Source organism: Dendrobates tinctorius, unplaced genomic scaffold (assembly GCF_039654945.1).
Source record: "Dendrobates tinctorius isolate UK_male_01 unplaced genomic scaffold, ASM3965494v1 ptg000151l, whole genome shotgun sequence".
NCBI lineage: Eukaryota > Metazoa > Chordata > Amphibia > Anura > Dendrobatidae > Dendrobates > Dendrobates tinctorius.
In genome coordinates this window covers 1,195,250-1,212,553 of record NW_027361818.1, presented here as the reverse complement: position 1 = coordinate 1,212,553, position 17,304 = coordinate 1,195,250, and the positions used below count along the sequence as shown (strand labels likewise).

General features: G+C 36.1%; 5 non-coding genes across 5 annotated transcripts; all 5 read left to right on the top strand.

Moving 5' to 3' along the window:
- Window positions 1-4,525: 4,525 nt before the first annotated feature.
- TRNAS-UGA (transfer RNA serine (anticodon UGA)) lies at window positions 4,526-4,607 on the top strand. The gene has a single exon. It is a non-coding gene; the product is annotated as a tRNA-Ser (tRNA).
- Window positions 4,608-8,507: 3,900 nt separating this feature from the next.
- Window positions 8,508-8,589, top strand: TRNAS-UGA (transfer RNA serine (anticodon UGA)). The gene has a single exon. It is a non-coding gene; the product is annotated as a tRNA-Ser (tRNA).
- Window positions 8,590-10,307: 1,718 nt separating this feature from the next.
- TRNAS-CGA (transfer RNA serine (anticodon CGA)) lies at window positions 10,308-10,389 on the top strand. The gene has a single exon. It is a non-coding gene; the product is annotated as a tRNA-Ser (tRNA).
- A 1,596-nt stretch (window positions 10,390-11,985) lies between these two features.
- Window positions 11,986-12,067, top strand: TRNAS-CGA (transfer RNA serine (anticodon CGA)). The gene has a single exon. It is a non-coding gene; the product is annotated as a tRNA-Ser (tRNA).
- A 1,597-nt stretch (window positions 12,068-13,664) lies between these two features.
- TRNAS-UGA (transfer RNA serine (anticodon UGA)) lies at window positions 13,665-13,746 on the top strand. Its single transcript has one exon. It is a non-coding gene; the product is annotated as a tRNA-Ser (tRNA).
- The last annotated feature ends 3,558 nt before the right edge of the window (window positions 13,747-17,304 follow it).

Below are 17,304 nucleotides of genomic sequence, written 5' to 3'. Positions count from 1 at the left end.
CCTGGATGGGTCGTATTAAAGTGTTTAAGGCATATATAATGCCTATTATACTATATACCATGAACATGGTTCCGATTTGGATTCCCCTGACTTTTTTGGAACATTAAAATCCCTTATTGGAAAATTTATTTGGAAATCTAAAAGGGCTAGGTTGCCATATAAGTTTCTTTCTCGCCCTATCTCTTCTGGAGGATTGGGGGTCCCAGACCTTTTTTTATACTATAAGGCTATTCATCTCAGTAGATGGTTAAAGGTGGTGTCCTGTGCTGGAAGGGAGGAGGGGGATAGTGTTGACTGGGCTTTATTGGGCCCGAGGGGTTTGCCGTATCTTTGGACTAAGGCTAAACTGCCGGCCTCTCTTAGGTTGGATGACGTAACTACAACTACATTGCGTATTAAAAGATTGGTAATGGGAGAGTTCCCGGAAGATACCTTCCCCTCAATATTGACACCGATCGGCTCAATTCCCTATTTGTTAGAGCTAGATTTTCAAGACCCATACAATTTATGGTCCAACATCCCTGGAGAAACGTTGAATAGTTTTTATGGTAAAGGCATCTTGCGGGAGGGGTCTTGGCCACAGGGCATGTCGACTCAACCAACAAATTTTCTCCAAAAACAACACATCAGATGTACACTTTTACAGTTCAGATGGAGATTCCCGTCTAAATCTAATTGGTCTTGGTTAGATATTATGGTTAAACTTCCATCCCCACGGCTAAAAATTATATCTCGCATTTACTCGCATCTCATCTCTCCGACTGTACATTCTAAACCCTCCTTTATACACTCTTGGGAAATGGAACTTAATACCACGTTTACAGAAGACCAAATATCTAAAATGCTGTCAAATGCCAGGGGTTTTTCTAGATGTGTACTTCTGCAGGAGAATTCTTATAAAATATTAACTAGGTGGCATTTAACTCCAGCTAAATTATTCCAGTTGGGCCTTGCGGATAATGATGAATGTTGGCGATGCCTCAATTCTAGAGGACATCATTCACATATATTCTGGGGCTGCCCTAGATTGCGGGTGTTTTGGGAGGGAGTTGAACTAGTTCTCAGAAAATTAAAACTAATAAAGGTTGATCTTAGAGCCACGGAGGCTCTCCTTTCATGCCCGTCTAAAGATTTTTTACCAAAAAAACATGGGCTTCTTCCACTGATGTTGAGTGCGGCGAGACAGTTGATAGCTGTCCATTGGAAGGATGCAGCTCCTCCCACGTTAGGAGAATGGTATACCAAAATAAATCAGATCTCTCGCTTAGAGGAGCTGTCTAGCTGGGAAATTTATAATCATAAAGCTTATGTGTTGACTTGGGCCCCATGGAATAGGTATTTAGAAGACAATCCTCTTTAAAGGCATTTTAGAGTTTCTCAAGTTTAACTGAATTAGACGGCTTCTGTTCTGGGGTTTTTAGCCTCACTGCCCCAAACTAGATAGCCCAATTGTAATGTAGTGCGATGTGTTATTTTCCAAAGTGCACCCATTTAATGATTGTGCTTCTGTTGTCGACCACATGATGTTGATGTTAATGTTGTTGATACTGTATATGTATGTGTACCCTTTTTCCCTTTCCCTTTCTTTCTCCCTTTTCTCCCCTACCTATTTTTCCCTCATTTTTTCCTTCCTTCTCGCCTGAAACCAACCCTTGCTTAACATTTCGCTAACTGTACCTGAGAATTGGTGTTGGTTTTAATGGTGATGTGTAAAATTCCAAAATAAAGAATTTACAAAAAAAGAAAACATAGTAAAAGCTGGGAAAAATAAAACAATGCAGATTAATTCAATGACAGTGTGCGGAAACCAAAGACAATTTTAACCATTAGAAACACGTGTTCAACAAAATCTCTGCGTTTCTCAATATACAATCCATTCATCTCCTTCTACTCTTTAATCTCAGACCACTCCTTTCTCTTCAGTAAGTCAGTCAAGTTCTCTTGCTCATGGCTGTATCCTACAATAGATATTCATGCGAATTTAGGACAAAATCTTTTCACAGGCTGTTCTCTGTTTTCACGTGGCTAACACATCTGATAAAGTGAGCCTATAATTGGCTGTGATGGCCGCAAATCCCCGCACAGGTTCAAATCCTGTTCACAGCGCAGTGTTTTACTTGGTCAAAACTTTGGACCTTCTCGAAAAGAGTAAAATAATATATACAGTATATTATTAAAACGGGCCAAGTGATATGAAAATGGGACAACTTAACATGTTTGACTCGAAATCTGCCTCAAGAATGAGATTTAGCAGTATGAAAACTCCAAGAAATATTACTCGATGTTTCCCATGATATTGATGACATCATTTGCAGATAATAGAAATCTATGTATTGGTTGCTGGAAATCCTCTACACCAAATTTCTTTCAGCAATAAAAAGTCAATGAAAGTATTTAAACTGGTTCCAAAAAGACAACTGAGAACCATCAGCAATGCCATATATTTTGATGGCTGCATTTTTAAGACGATGGACTTGAAATCTTCATGTTGGATGAAATCGTGTTCACAGTTTATTGTTTTACCTTTGAAAAGATTGGATTTTGCACATGAAAGATTAGTAAAAAGAAAATATAGTAAAAGCTGGGAATAATAAAACAATACAGATTAATTCCCTGACAGTGTGCGGAAACCAAAGACAATTTTAACCATGAGAAACACGTGGTCAACAAAATCTCTGCATTTCTCAATATACAATCCACTCATCTCCTTCTACTCTTTAATCTCAGACCACTCCTTTCTATTCAGTAAGTCAGTCAAGTTCTCTTGCTCATGGCTGTATCCTACAATAGATATTCATGCGAATTTAGGCCAAAATCTTTTCACAGGCTGTTCTCTGTGTTCACATGGCAAACACATCTGATAAGGTGAGCCTATAATTGGCTGTGATGGCCGCAAATCCCCACACAGGTTCAAATCCTGTCCACAGTGCAGTGTTTTACTAGGTCAAAACTTTGGACCTTCTCGAAAAGAGTAAAATAATATATACAGTATATTATTAAAACGGGCCAAGTGATATGAAAATGGGACAACTTAACATGTTTGACTCGAAATCTGCCTCAAGAATGAGATTTAGCAGTATGAAAACTCCAAGAAATATTACTCGATGTTTCCCATGATATTGATGACATCATTTGCAGATAATAGAAATCTATGTATTGGTTGCTGGAAATCCTCTACACCAAATTTCTTTCAGCAATAAAAAGTCAATGAAAGTATTTAAACTGGTTCCAAAAAGACAACTGAGAACCATCAGCAATGCCATATATTTTGATGGCTGCATTTTTAAGACGATGGACTTGAAATCTTCATGTTGGATGAAATCGTGTTCACAGTTTATTGTTTTACCTTTGAAAAGATTGGATTTTGCACATGAAAGATTAGTGAAAAGAAAATATAGTAGACGCTGGGAATAATAAAACAATGCAGATTAATTCCCTGACAGTGTGTGGAAACCAAAGACAATTTTAACCATTAGAAACATGTGGTCAACAAAATCTCTGCGTTTCTCAATATACAATCCATTCATCTCCTTCTACTCTTTGATCTCAGACCACTCCTTTCTCTTCAGTAAGTCAGTCAAGTTCTCTTGCTCATGGCTGTATCCTACAATAGATATTCATGCGAACTTAGGCCAAAATCTTCTCACAGGCTGTTCTCTGTGTTCACATGGCAAACACATCTGATAAAGTGAGCCTATAATAGGCTGTGATGGCTGCAAATCCACACACAGGTTCAAATCCTCATCACAGTGCAATGTTTTACTTGGTCAAAACTTTGGACCTTCTCGAAAAGAGTAAAATAATATATACAGTATATTATTAAAATGGGCCAAGACATATGAAAATGGGACAACTAAATATGTTTGAGTCGAAATCTGTCTCAATAATGAAATTAACAAGTATGAAAACTTAAAGAAATATTACTAGATGTTTTCCATGATATTGATGACATCATTTGCAGATAATAGAAATCTATGTATTGATAGCTGGAAATCCTCTACACCAAATATCTTTCAGCAATAAAATATCAATTAAAGTATTTAAACTGGTTCCAAAAAGACAACTGAGAACCATCAGCAATGCCATATATTTTGATGGCTGCATTTTTAAGACGATGGAATTGAAATCTTCATGTTGGATGAAATCATGTTCAGTTTATTGTTTTAGTTTTGAAAAGATTGGATTTTGCTTATCACAGATTAGTGAAAAGAAAATATAGTAAAAGTTGGGAATAATAAAAAAAATGCAGATTAATTCCCTGGCAGTGCGCGGTGTCCAACCACAATTTTAACCATGAGAAACATGTGGTCAACAAAATCACTGCGTTTCTTAATATACAATCCATTTATCTCCTTCTACTCTTTGATCTCAGACCACTTCTTTCTCTTCAGTAAGTCAGTCTAGTTTTCATGCTCATGGCTTTGTAGTTCAGTAGAGATTCAGGTGAACTTAGACCAAAATCTTCTCACAGGCTCTCCCTCTGTGCTCACATGGCAAAAACATCTGATAGTTTATTCAACATTTGGCTGTGATGGCCGAGTGGTTAAGGTGTTGGACTTGAAATCCAATGGGGTATCCCCGCACAGGTTCAAATCCTGTCCACAGTGCACTGTTTTACTAGGTCAAAACTTTGGACCTTCTCGAAAAGAGTAAAATAATATATACAGTATATTATTAAAACGGGCCAAGTGATATGAAAATGGGACAACTTAACATGTTTGACTCAAAATATGCGTCAAGAATGAGATTTAGCAGTATGAAAACTCCAAGAAATATTACTCGATCCTCTACACCAAATTTCTTTCAGCAATAAAAAGTCAATGAAAGTATTTAAACTGGTTCCAAAAAGACAACTGATAACCATCAGCAATGCCATATATTTTGATGGCTGCATTTTTAAGATGATGGACTTGAAATCTTCATGTTGGATGAAATCGTGTTCACAGTTTATTGTTTTACCTTTGAAAAGATTGGATTTTGCACATGAAAGATTAGTGAAAAGAAAATATAGTAAAAGCTGGGAATAATAAAACAATACAGATTAATTCCGTGACAGTGTGCGGAAACCAAAGACAATTTTAACCATGAGAAACACGTGGTCAACAAAATCTCTGCGTTTCTCAATATACAATCCACTCATCTCCTTCTACTCTTTAATCTCAGACCACTCCTTTCTATTCAGTAAGTCAGTCAAGTTCTCTTGCTCATGGCTGTATCCTACAATAGATATTCATGCGAATTTAGGCCAAAATCTTTTCACAGGCTGTTCTCTGTGTTCACATGGCAAACACATCTGATAAGGTGAGCCTATAATTGGCTGTGATGGCCGCAAATCCCCACACAGGTTCAAATCCTGTTCACAGTGCAGTGTTTTACTTGTTCAAAACTTTGGACCTTCTCGAAAAGAGTAAAATAATATATACAGTATATTATTAAAATGGGCCAAGACATATGAAAATGGGACAATTAAATATATTTGAGTCGAAATCTGTCTCAAGAATGAAATTAACAAGTATGAAAACTTAAAGAAATATTACTAGATGTTTCCCATGATATTGATGACATCATTTGCAGATAATAGAAATCTATGTATTGATAGCTGGAAATCCTCTACACCAAATTTCTTTCAGCAATAAAATGTCAATTAAAGTATTTAAACTGGTTCCAAAAAGACAACTGAGAACCATCAGCAATGCCATATATTTTGATGGCTGCATTTTTAAGACGATGGACTTGAAATCTTCATGTTGGATGAAATCATGTTCAGTTTATTGTATTAGTTTTGAAAAGATTGGATTTTGCTTATGAAAGATTAGTGAAAAGAAAATATAGTAAAAGTAGGGAATAATAAAAAAAGCAGATTAATTCCCTGGCAGTGCGCGGTGTCCAACCACAATTTTAAGCATGAGAAACATGTGGTCAACAAAATCACTATTTTGATGGCTGCATTTTTAAGACGATGGACTTGAAATCTTCATGTTGGATGAAATCGTGTTCACAGTTTATTGTTTTACCTTTGAAAAGATTGGATTTTGCACATGAAAGATTAGTGAAAAGAAAATATAGTAGACGCTGGGAATAATAAAACACTGCAGATTAATTCCCTGACAGTGTGTGGAAACCAAAGACAATTTTAACCATGAGAAACATGTGGTCAACAAAATCTCTGCATTTCTCAATATACAATCCATTCATCTCCTTCTACTCTTTGATCTCAGACCACTCGTTTCTCTTCAGTAAGTCAGTCAAGTTCTCTTGCTCATGGCTGTATCCTAAATAGATATTCATGCGAACTTAGGCCAAAATCTTCTCACAGGCTGTTGTATGTGTTCACATGGCAAACACATCTGATAAAGTGAGCCTATAATTGGCTGTGATGGCCGCAAATCCCCACACACGTTCAAATCCTGATCAAAGTGCAATGTTTTACTTGGTCAAAACTTTGGACCTTCTCGAAAAGAGTAAAATAATATATACAGTATATTATTAAAATGGGCCAAGACATATGAAAATGGGACAACTAAATATATTTGAGTCGAAATCTGTCTCAAGAATGAAATTAACAAGTATGAAAACTTAAAGAAATATTACTAGATGTTTCCCATGATATTGATGACATCATTTGCAGATAACACTGGTCAACAGCATTTTTGGTGCCAAAGATATTTCATCGAATTTAGGGTATTTTTGGGGTGCTGATTCTGAATATGTCATCAGTTTTGCCAGATTGGCTCAAGTTTTTGAGATTTTTGGTATCTTATTTATAGCACTTGTTGGTAAATGCGACGCATCATCTCATTAATTTCTTTGGATTAGTACTTGAACTGAGCAGTTCTCAATATAGTTTTGTGTTAATTAGTGTTCTAAAAGTTTGTTCATAGCTTGATTTTTGCACTAACTTTATGTTGTTGTCTGTTTTCCAGTGAAAAGCATGAACTCATCAAGAAGAAGTTGTCTTAACGATCCAGACTCATTCTGTTACATTTGTGGTGAATACACACTGCCAAAACATAGAAGAAACATAACAGACTTCGTAAAAAAAGTGTATTTTGCCTATTTTGGGGTTATGCTTGGGGACCAAGACAAGTTTTGGGCACCACACATAGTGTGCAAAGCATGTATCGAATTATTACGAAAATGGAGCAAAGGACAAAGAAAAAGCTTCAAATTTGGTGTTCCAATGGTGTGGAGAGAGCCAAAAAATCATCATGATGACTGTTATTTCTGTGCAGTGCAAGTGCAAGGATTCAATAAGCATAAGAAACGAAAATGGGAGTAACATGGAATCTGCAAGAAGGCCTGTCCCTCATTGTGAAGATGTGCCTGTACCTGTGTTTACCATAAATAACAGTCATCATGATGATTTTTTGGCTCTCTCCACACCATTGGAACACCAAATTTGAAGCTTTTTCTTTGTCCTTTGCTCCATTTTCGTAATAATTCGATACATGCTTTGCACACTATGTGTGGTGCCCAAAACTTGTCTTGGTCCCCAAGCATAACCCCAAAATAGGCAAAATACACTTTTTTTACGAAGTCTGTTATGTTTCTTCTATGTTTTGGCAGTGTATATTCACCACAAATGTAACAGAATGAGTCTGGATCGTTAAGACAACTTCTTCATGATGAGTTCATGCTTTTCACTGGAAAACAGACAACAACATAAAGTTAGTGCAAAAATCAAGCTATGAACAAACTTTTAGAACACTAATTAACACAAAACTATATTGAGAACTGCTCAGTTCAAGTACTAATCCAAAGAAATTAATGAGATGATGCGTCGCATTTACCAACAAGTGCTATAAATAAGATACCAAAAATCTCAAAAACTTGAGCCAATCTGGCAAAACTGATGACATATTCAGAATCAGCACCCCAAAAATACCCCAAATTCATTAAAATATTTTGGACACCAGAAAAAATTTTTTTTTTCGTTGACCTGTGTAATAGAAATCTATGTATTGATAGCTGGAAATCCTCTACAACAAATATCTTTCAGCAATAAAATGTCAATTAAAGTATTTAAACTGGTTCCAAAAAGACAACTGAGAACCATCAGCAATGCCATATATTTTGATGGCTGCATTTTTAAGACGATGGACTTGAAATCTTCATGTTGGATGAAATCATGTTCAGTTTATTGTATTAGTTTTGAAAAGATTGGATTTTGCTTATCAAAGATTAGTGAAAAGAAAATATAGTAAAAGTTGGGAATAATAAAAAAAATGCAGATTAATTCCCTGGCAGTGCGCGGTGTCTTACCACAATTTTAAGCAGGAGAAACATGTGGTCAACAAAATCACTGCGATTCTTAATATACATTCCATTTATCTCCTTCTATTCTTTGATCTCAGACCACTTCTTTCTCTTCAGTAAGTCAGTCTAGTTTTCTTGCTCATGGCTTTGTAGTTCAGTAGAGATTCAGGTGAACTTAGACCAAAATCTTCTCACAGGCTCTCCCTCTGTGCTCACATGGCAAAAACATCTGATAAATTATTCAACAGTTGGCTGTGATGGCCGAGTGGTTAAGGTGTTGGACTTGAAATCCAGTGGGGTATCCCCGCACAGGTTCAAATCCTGTTCACAGCGCAGTGTTTTACTTGGTCAAAACTTTGGACCCTCTCGAAAAGAGTAAAATAATATATACAGTATATTATTAAAACGGGCCAAGTGATATGAAAATGGGACAACTCCAACATGTTTTACTCAAAATCTGCCTCAAGAATGAAATTAAGCAGTATGAAAACTTCAAGAAATATTACTCCATTTTTCCCATGATATTGTTGACATCATTTGCAGATAATAGAAATCTATGTACTGGTTGCTGGAAATTCTCTACACCAAATTTCTTTCAGCAATAAAAGTTCAATGAAAGTATTTAAACTGATTCCAAAAAGACAACTGAGAACAATGCCATATATTTTGATGGCTGCATTTTTAAGACGATGGACTTGAAATCTTCATGTTGGATGAAATCGTGTTCACAGTTTATTGTTTTACCTTTGAAAAGATTGGATTTTGCACATGAAAGATTAGTGAAAAGAAAATATAGTAAAAGCTGGGAATAATAAAACAATGCAGATTAATTCCCTGACAGTGTGCGGAAACCAAAGACAATTTTAACCATGAGAAACACGTGGTCAACAAAATCTCTGCGTTTCTCAATATACAATCCATTCATCTCCTTCTACTCTTTAATCTCAGACCACTCCTTTCTCTTCAGTAAGTCAGTCAAGTTCTCTTGCTCATGGCTGTATCCTACAATAGATATTCATGCGAATTTAGGCCAAAATCTTTTCACAGGCTGTTCTCTGTGTTCACATGGCAAACACATCTGATAAAGTGAGCCTTTAATTGGCTGTCATGGCCGCAAATCCCCACACAGGTTCAAATTCTGTTCACAGTGCAGTGTTTTACTTGGTCAAAACTTTGGACCTTCTCGAAAAGAGTAAAATAATATATACAGTATATTATTAAAATGGGACAAGACATATGAAAATGGGACAACTAAATATATTTGAGTCGAAATCTGTCTCAAGAATGAAATTAACAAGTATGAAAACTTCAAGAAATATTACTAGATGTTTCCCATGATATTGATGACATCATTTGCAGATAATAGAAATCTATGTATTGATAGCTGGAAATCCTCTACACCAAATTTCTTTCAGCAATAAAATGTCAATTAAAGTATTTAAACTGGTTCCAAAAAGACAACTGAGAAACATCAGCAATGCCATATATTTTGATGGCTGCATTTTTAAGACGATGGCTTGAAATCTTCATGTTGGATGAAATCGTGTTCACAATTTATTGTTTTACCTTTGAAAAGATTGGATTTTGCACATGAAAAATTAGTGAAAAGAAAATATAGTAAAAGCTGTGAATAATAAAACAATGCAGATTAATTCCCTGACAGTGTGCGGAAACCAAAGACAATTTTAACCATGAGAAACACGTGGTCAACAAAATCTCTGCGTTTCTCAATATACAATCCATTCATCTCCTTCTACTCTATAATCTCAGACCAGATTAATTCTCTGGCAGTGCGCGGTGTCCAACCACAATTTTAAGCATGAGAAACATGTGGTCAACAAAATCACTGCGTTTCTTAATATACAATCCATTTATCTCCTTCTACTCTTTGATCTCAGACCACTTCTTTCTCTTCAGTAAGTCAGTCTAGTTTTCATGCTCATGGCTGTGTAGTTCAGTAGATATTCAGGTGAACTTAGACCAAAATCTTCTCACAGGGTCTCCCTCTGTGCTCACATGGCAAAAACATCTGATAGATTATTCAACAGTTGGCTGAGATGGCCGAGTGGTTAAGGCGGTGGACTCGAATTCCCATGGGGTATCCCCGCACAGGTTCAATTCCTGTTCACAGCGTGGTGTTTTACTTGGTCAAAACTTTGGACCTTCTCTAAAAGAGTAAAATAATATATACAGTATATTATTAAAACGGGCCAAGTGATATGAAAATGGGACAGCTCCAACATGTTTGACTCAAAATCTTCCTCAAGAATGAAATTAAGCAGTATGAAAACTTCAAGAAATATTACTTGTTGTTTCCCATGATATTGATGACATCATTTGCAGATAATAGAAATCTATGTATTGGTTGCTGGAAATCCTCTACACCAAATTTCTTTCAGCAATAAAAAGTCAATGAAATTATTTAAACTGGTTCCAAAAAGACAACTGAGAACCATCAGCAATTCCATATATTTTGATGGCTGCATTTATAAGACGATGGACTTGAAATCTTCATGTTGGATGAAATCGTGTTCACAGTTTATTGTTTTACCTTTGAAAAGATTGGATTTTGCACATGAAAGATTAGTGAAAAGAAAATATAGTAGAAGCTGGGAATAATAAAGCAATGCAGATTAATTCCCTGACAGTGTGCGGAAACCAAAGACAATTTTAACCATGAGAAACACGTGGTCAACAAAATCTCTGCGTTTCTCAATATACAATCCATTCATCTCCTTCTACTCTTTGATCTCAGACCACTCCTTTCTCTTCAGTAAGTCAGTCAAGTTATCTTGCTCATGGCTGTATCCTACAATAGATATTCATGCGAATTTAGGCCAAAATCTTTTCACAGGCTGTTCTCTGTGTTCACATGGCAAACACATCTGATAAAGTGAGCCTATAATTGGCTGTGATGGCAGCAAATCCCCAAACAGGTTCAAATCCTGTTCACAGTGCAGTGTTTTACTTGGTCAAAACTTTGGAACTTCTCGAAAAGAGTAAAATAATATATACAATATATTATTAAAATGGGCCAAGACATATGAAAATGCGACAACTAAATATATTTGAGTCAAAATCTGTCTCAAGAATGAAATTAACAAGTATGAAAACTTAAAGAAATATTACTATATGTTTCCCATGATATTGATGACATCATTTGCAGATAATAGAAATCTATGTATTGATAGCTGGAAATCTTCTACACCAAATTTCTTTCAGCAATAAAATGTCAATTAAAGTATTTAAACTGGTTCCAAAAAGACAACTGAGAACCATCAGCAATGCCATATATTTTGATGGCTGCATTTTTAAGACGATGGACTTGAAATCTTCATGTTGGATGAAATCATGTTCAGTTTATTGTATTGGTTTTGAAAAGATTGGATTTTGCTTATGAAAGATTAGTGAAAAGAAAGTATAGTAAAAGTTGGGAATAATAAAAAAATGCAGATTAATTCCCTGGCAGTGCGTGGTGTCCAACCACAATTTTAAGCATGAGAAACATGTGGTCAACAAAATCACTGCGTTTCTTAATATACAATCCATTTATCTCCTTCTACTCTTTGATCTCAGACCACTTCTTTCTCTTCAGTAAGTCAGTCTAGTTTTCATGCTCATGGCTGTGCAGTTCAGTAGAGATTCAGGTGAACTTAGACCAAAATCTTCTCACAGGCTCTCCCTCTGTGCTCACATGGCAAAAACATCTGATAGCTTATTCAACAGTTGGCTGTGATGGCAGAGTGGTGTAGGTGTTGGACTCGAAATCCAATGGGGTATACCTGCCCAGGTTCAAACCCTGTTCACAGTGCAGTGTTTTACTTGGTCAAACCTTTGGACCTTCTCGAAAAGAGTGAAATAATATATACAGTATATTATTAAAACGGGCAAAGTGATATGAAAATGGGAGAACTCCAACATGTTTGACTCAAAATCTGCCTCAAGAATGAAATTAAGCAGTATGAAAACTTCAAGAAATATTACTCGATGTTTCCCATGATATTGGTGACATCATTTGCAGATAATAGAAATCTATGTATTGGTTGCTGGAAATCCTCTACACCAAATTTCTTTCAGCAATAAAAAGTCAATGAAAGTATTTAAACTGGTTCCAAAAAGACAACTGAGAACCATCAGCAATGCCATATATTTTGATGGCTGCATTTTAAAGACGATGGACTTGAAATCTTCATGTTGGATGAAATGGTGTTCACAGTTTATTGTTTTACCTTTGAAAAGATTGGATTTTGCACAAGAAAGATTAGTGAAAAGAAAATATTGTAAAAGCTGGGAATAATAAAACAATGCAGATTAATTCCCTGACAGTGTGCGGAAACCAAAGACAATTTTAACCATGAGAAACACGTGGTCAACAAAATCTCTGCGTTTCTCAATATACAATCCATTCATCTCCTTCTACTCTTTAATCTCAGATCACTCCTTTCTCTTCAGTAAGTCAGTCAAGTTCTCTTGCTCATGGCTGTATCCTACAATAGATATTCTTGTGAATTTAGGCCAAAATCTTTTCACAGGCTGTTCTCTGTGTTCACATGGCAAACACATCTGATAAAGTGAGCCTATAATTGGCTGTGATGGCCGCAAATCCCCACACAGGTTCAAATCCTGTTCACAGTGCAGTGTTTTACTTGGTCAAAACTTTGGACCTTCTCGAAAAGAGTAAAATAATATATACAGTATATTATTAAAATGGGCCAAGACATATGAAAATGGGACAACTAAATATATTTGAGTCGAAATCTTTCTCAAGAATGAAATTAACAAGTATGAAAACTTAAAGAAATATTACTAGATGTTTCCCATGATATTGATGACATCATTTGCAGATAATAGAAATCTATGTATTGATAGCTGGAAATCCTCTACACCAAATTTCTTTCAGCAATAAAATGTCAATTAAAGTATTTAAACTGGTTCCAAAAAGACAACTGAGAACCATCAGCAATGCCATATATTTTGATGGCTGCATTTTTAAGACGATGGACTTGAAATCTTCATGTTGGATGAAATCATGTTCAGTTTATTGTATTAGTTTTGAAAAGATTGGATTTTGCTTATCACAGATTAGTGAAAAGAAAATATAGTAAAAGTTGGGAATAATAAAAAAAATGCAGATTAATTCCCTGGCAGTGCGCGGTGTCCAACCACAATTTTAACCATGAGAAACATGTGGTCAACAAAATCACTGCGTTTCTTAATATACAATCCATTTATCTCCTTCTACTCTTTGATCTCAGACCACTTCTTTCTCTTCAGTAAGTCAGTCTAGTTTTCATGCTCATGGCTTTGTAGTTCAGTAGAGATTCAGGTGAACTTAGACCAAAATCTTCTCACAGGCTCTCCCTCTGTGCTCACATGGCAAAAACATCTGATAGATTATTCAACAGTTGGCTGTGCTGGCCGACTGGTTAAGGCGTTGGACTTGAAATCCAATGGGGTATCCCCGCACAGGTTCAAATCCTGTTCACAGTGCACTGTTTTACTTGGTCAAAACTTTGGACCTTCTCGAAAAGAGTAAAATAATATATACAGTATATTATTAAAACGGGCCAAGTGATATGAAAATGGGACAACTTAACATGTTTGACTCGAAATCTTCCTCAAGAATGAGATTTAGCAGTATGAAAACTCCAAGAAATATTACTCGATGTTTCCCATGATATTGATGACATCATTTGCAGATAATAGAAATCTATGTATTGATAGCTGGAAATCCTCTACACCAAATTTCTTTCAGCAATAAAAAGTCAATGAAAGTATTTAAACTGGTTCCAAAAAGACAACTGAGAACCATCAGCAATGCCATATATTTTGATGGCTGCATTTTTAAGACGATGGACTTGAAATCTTAATGTTAGATGAAATCGTGTTCACAGTTTATTGTTTTACCTTTGAAAAGATTGGATTTTGCACATGAAAGATTAGTGAAAAGAAAATATAGTAAAAGCTGGGAATAATAAAACAATACAGATTAATTCCCTGACAGTGTGCGGAAACCAAAGACAATTTTAACTATGAGAAACACGTGGTCAACAAAATCTCTGCGTTTCTCAATATACAATCCACTCATCTCCTTCTACTCTTTAATCTCAGACCACTCCTTTCTATTCAGTAAGTCAGTCAAGTTCTCTTGCTCATGGCTGTATCCTACAATAGATATTCATGCGAATTTAGGCCAAAATCTTTTCACAGGCTGTTCTCTGTGTTCACATGGCAAACACATCTGATAAGGTGAGCCTATAATTGGCTGTGATGGCCGTAAATCCCCACACAGGTTCAAATCCTGTTCACTGTGCAGTGTTTTACTTGGTCAAAACTTTGGACCTTCTCGAAAAGAGTAAAATAATATATACAGTATATTATTAAAATGGGCCAAGACATATGAAAATGGGACAAATAAATATATTTGAGTCGAAATCTGTCTCAAGAATGAAATTAACAAGTATGAAAACTTAAAGAAATATTACTAGATGTTTCCCATGATATTGATGACATCATTTGCAGATAATAGAAATCTATGTATTGATAGCTGGAAATCCTCTACACCAAATTTCTTTCAGCAATAAAATGTCAATTAAAGTATTTAAACTGGTTCCAAAAAGACAACTGAGAACCATCAGCAATGCCATATATTTTAATGGCTGCATTTTTAAGACAATGGACTTGAAATCTTGATGTTGGATGAAATCATGTTCAGTTTATTGTATCAGTTTTGAAAAGATTGGATTTTGCTTATGAAAGAATAGTGAAAAGAAAATATAGTAAAACTTGGGAATAATAAAAAAAATGCAGATTAATTCCCTGGCAGTGCGCGGTGTCCAACCACAATTTTAAGCATGAGAAACATGTGGTCAACAAAATCACTATCTTGATGACTGCATTTTTAAGATGATGGACTTGAAATCTTCATGTTGGATGAAATCGTGTTCACAGTTTATTGTTTTACCTTTGAAAAGATTGGATTTTGCACATGAAAGATTAGTGAAAAGAAAATATAGTAGACGCTGGGAATAATAAAACAATGCAGATTAATTCCCTGACAGTGTGTGGAAACCAAAGACAATTTTAACCATGAGAAACATGTGGTCAACAAAATCTCTGTGTTTCTCAATATACAATCCATTCATCTCCTTCTACTCTTTGATCTCAGACCACTCCTTTCTCTTCAGTAAGTCAGTCAAGTTCTCTTGCTCATGGCTGTATCCTAAATAGATATTCATGCGAACTAAAGGGGGTTTTACACTAAGCGAGATCGCTAGTGATATCGCTCAAGCGACACCGATATTGTGACGCGACAGTGATCACGCTAGCGATCTCGTTAAGTGTGAAAGGTAGCAGCGACCGGACCCCCCGTCGGCTATCGCTGATCATGCTCGAATGTGCAGGTACATTTTTCCATCACTGACGTCCCGCTGTTCAGTAATTATCGTTGTGTTTGAAGCTTTAAAAACGATGAGCGACGTCAATAATGACGCATGGCTCAGCGACACAGGCGTGACTTACCGGCCACGCCTCCTCTTCCCTATTGGTCTTTACAGCGCTGACAATGTGCGAAATGTATCTGACAAAAAAGCTATAAAAGACAACGCTGGAACGCCTCAGGTATTTGAAAAAAACCAACGATGATGATTCTTCAAGAGGGTTGCTGAAGGACGAATAGCGAAATCTAACCAAAAATGCACTTTTGTCTCTAGGGAGAAAAATGCTGGTTTAGAAGCTAACCATGGCGCTCCAGAGATTTAAACTGTAACGCTATTACGTCCTCTTTAATGACGCCGCCGGCCAATGACAGCGCAGCGGTGACCACCAATCGGCGCTTTGGGGGGCGTTGTAAATTAAACGCTGAAGCATGCCCACCGAGGTCTGAATCGTTTGTGGTTTAGTAATGTGAAAGGTACTCAACGAGCAACAAGGTCGCTATGCAGATCGCTGATCTCTCTAGAGTCGTTGACGAGAGTGGACTGTTTGAAAGCTATCTAGCGATCACGTAACGACACAACAGCGATCTATGCCTGGTCGGATCGCTATTGTTATCGCTGGTGCGTTGCTTAGTGTAAAAGGCCCTTTAGGCCAAAATCTTCTCACAGGCTGTTCTCTGTATTCACATGGCAAACACATCTGATAAAGTGAGCCTATAATTGGCTGTGATGGCCACAAATCCCCACACAGGTTCAAATCCTGATCACAGTGCAATGTTTTACTTGGTCAAAACTTTGGACCTTCTCGAAAAGAGTAAAATAATATATACAGTATATTATTAAAATGGGCCAAGACATATGAAAATGGGACAACTAAATATGTTTGAGTCGAAATCTGTCTCAAGAATGAAATTAAGCAGTATGAAAACTTCAAGAAATATTACTCGATGTTTCCCATGATATTGATGACATCATTTGCAGATAATAGAAATCTATGTATTGATAGCTGGAAATCCTCTACACCAAATTTATTTCAGCAATAAAATGTCAATTAAAGTATTTAAACTGGTTCCAAAAAGACAACTGAGAACCATCAGCAATGCCATATATTTTGATGGCTGCATTTTTAAGACGATGGACTTGAAATCTTCATGTTGGATGAAATAATGTTCAGTTTATTGTATTAGTTTTGAAAAGATTGGATTTTGCTTATGAAAGATTAGTGAAAAGAAAATATAGTAAAAGTTGGGAATAATAAAAAAAATGCAGATTAATTCCCTGGCAGTGCGCGGTGTCCAACCACAATTTTAAGCATGAGAAACATGTGGTCAACAAAATCACTATTTTGATGGCTGCATTTTTAAGACGATGGACTTGAAATCTTCATGTTGGATGAAATCGTGTTCACAGTTTATTGTTTTACCTTTGAAAAGATTGGATTTTGCACATGAAAGATTAGTGAAAAGAAAATATAGTAAAAGCTGGGAATAATAAAAAAATGCAGATTAATTCCCTGGCAGTGCGCGGTGTCCAACCACAATTTTAAGCAGGAGAAACATGTGGTCAACAAAATCACTGCGATTCTTAATATACATTCCATTTATCTCCTTCT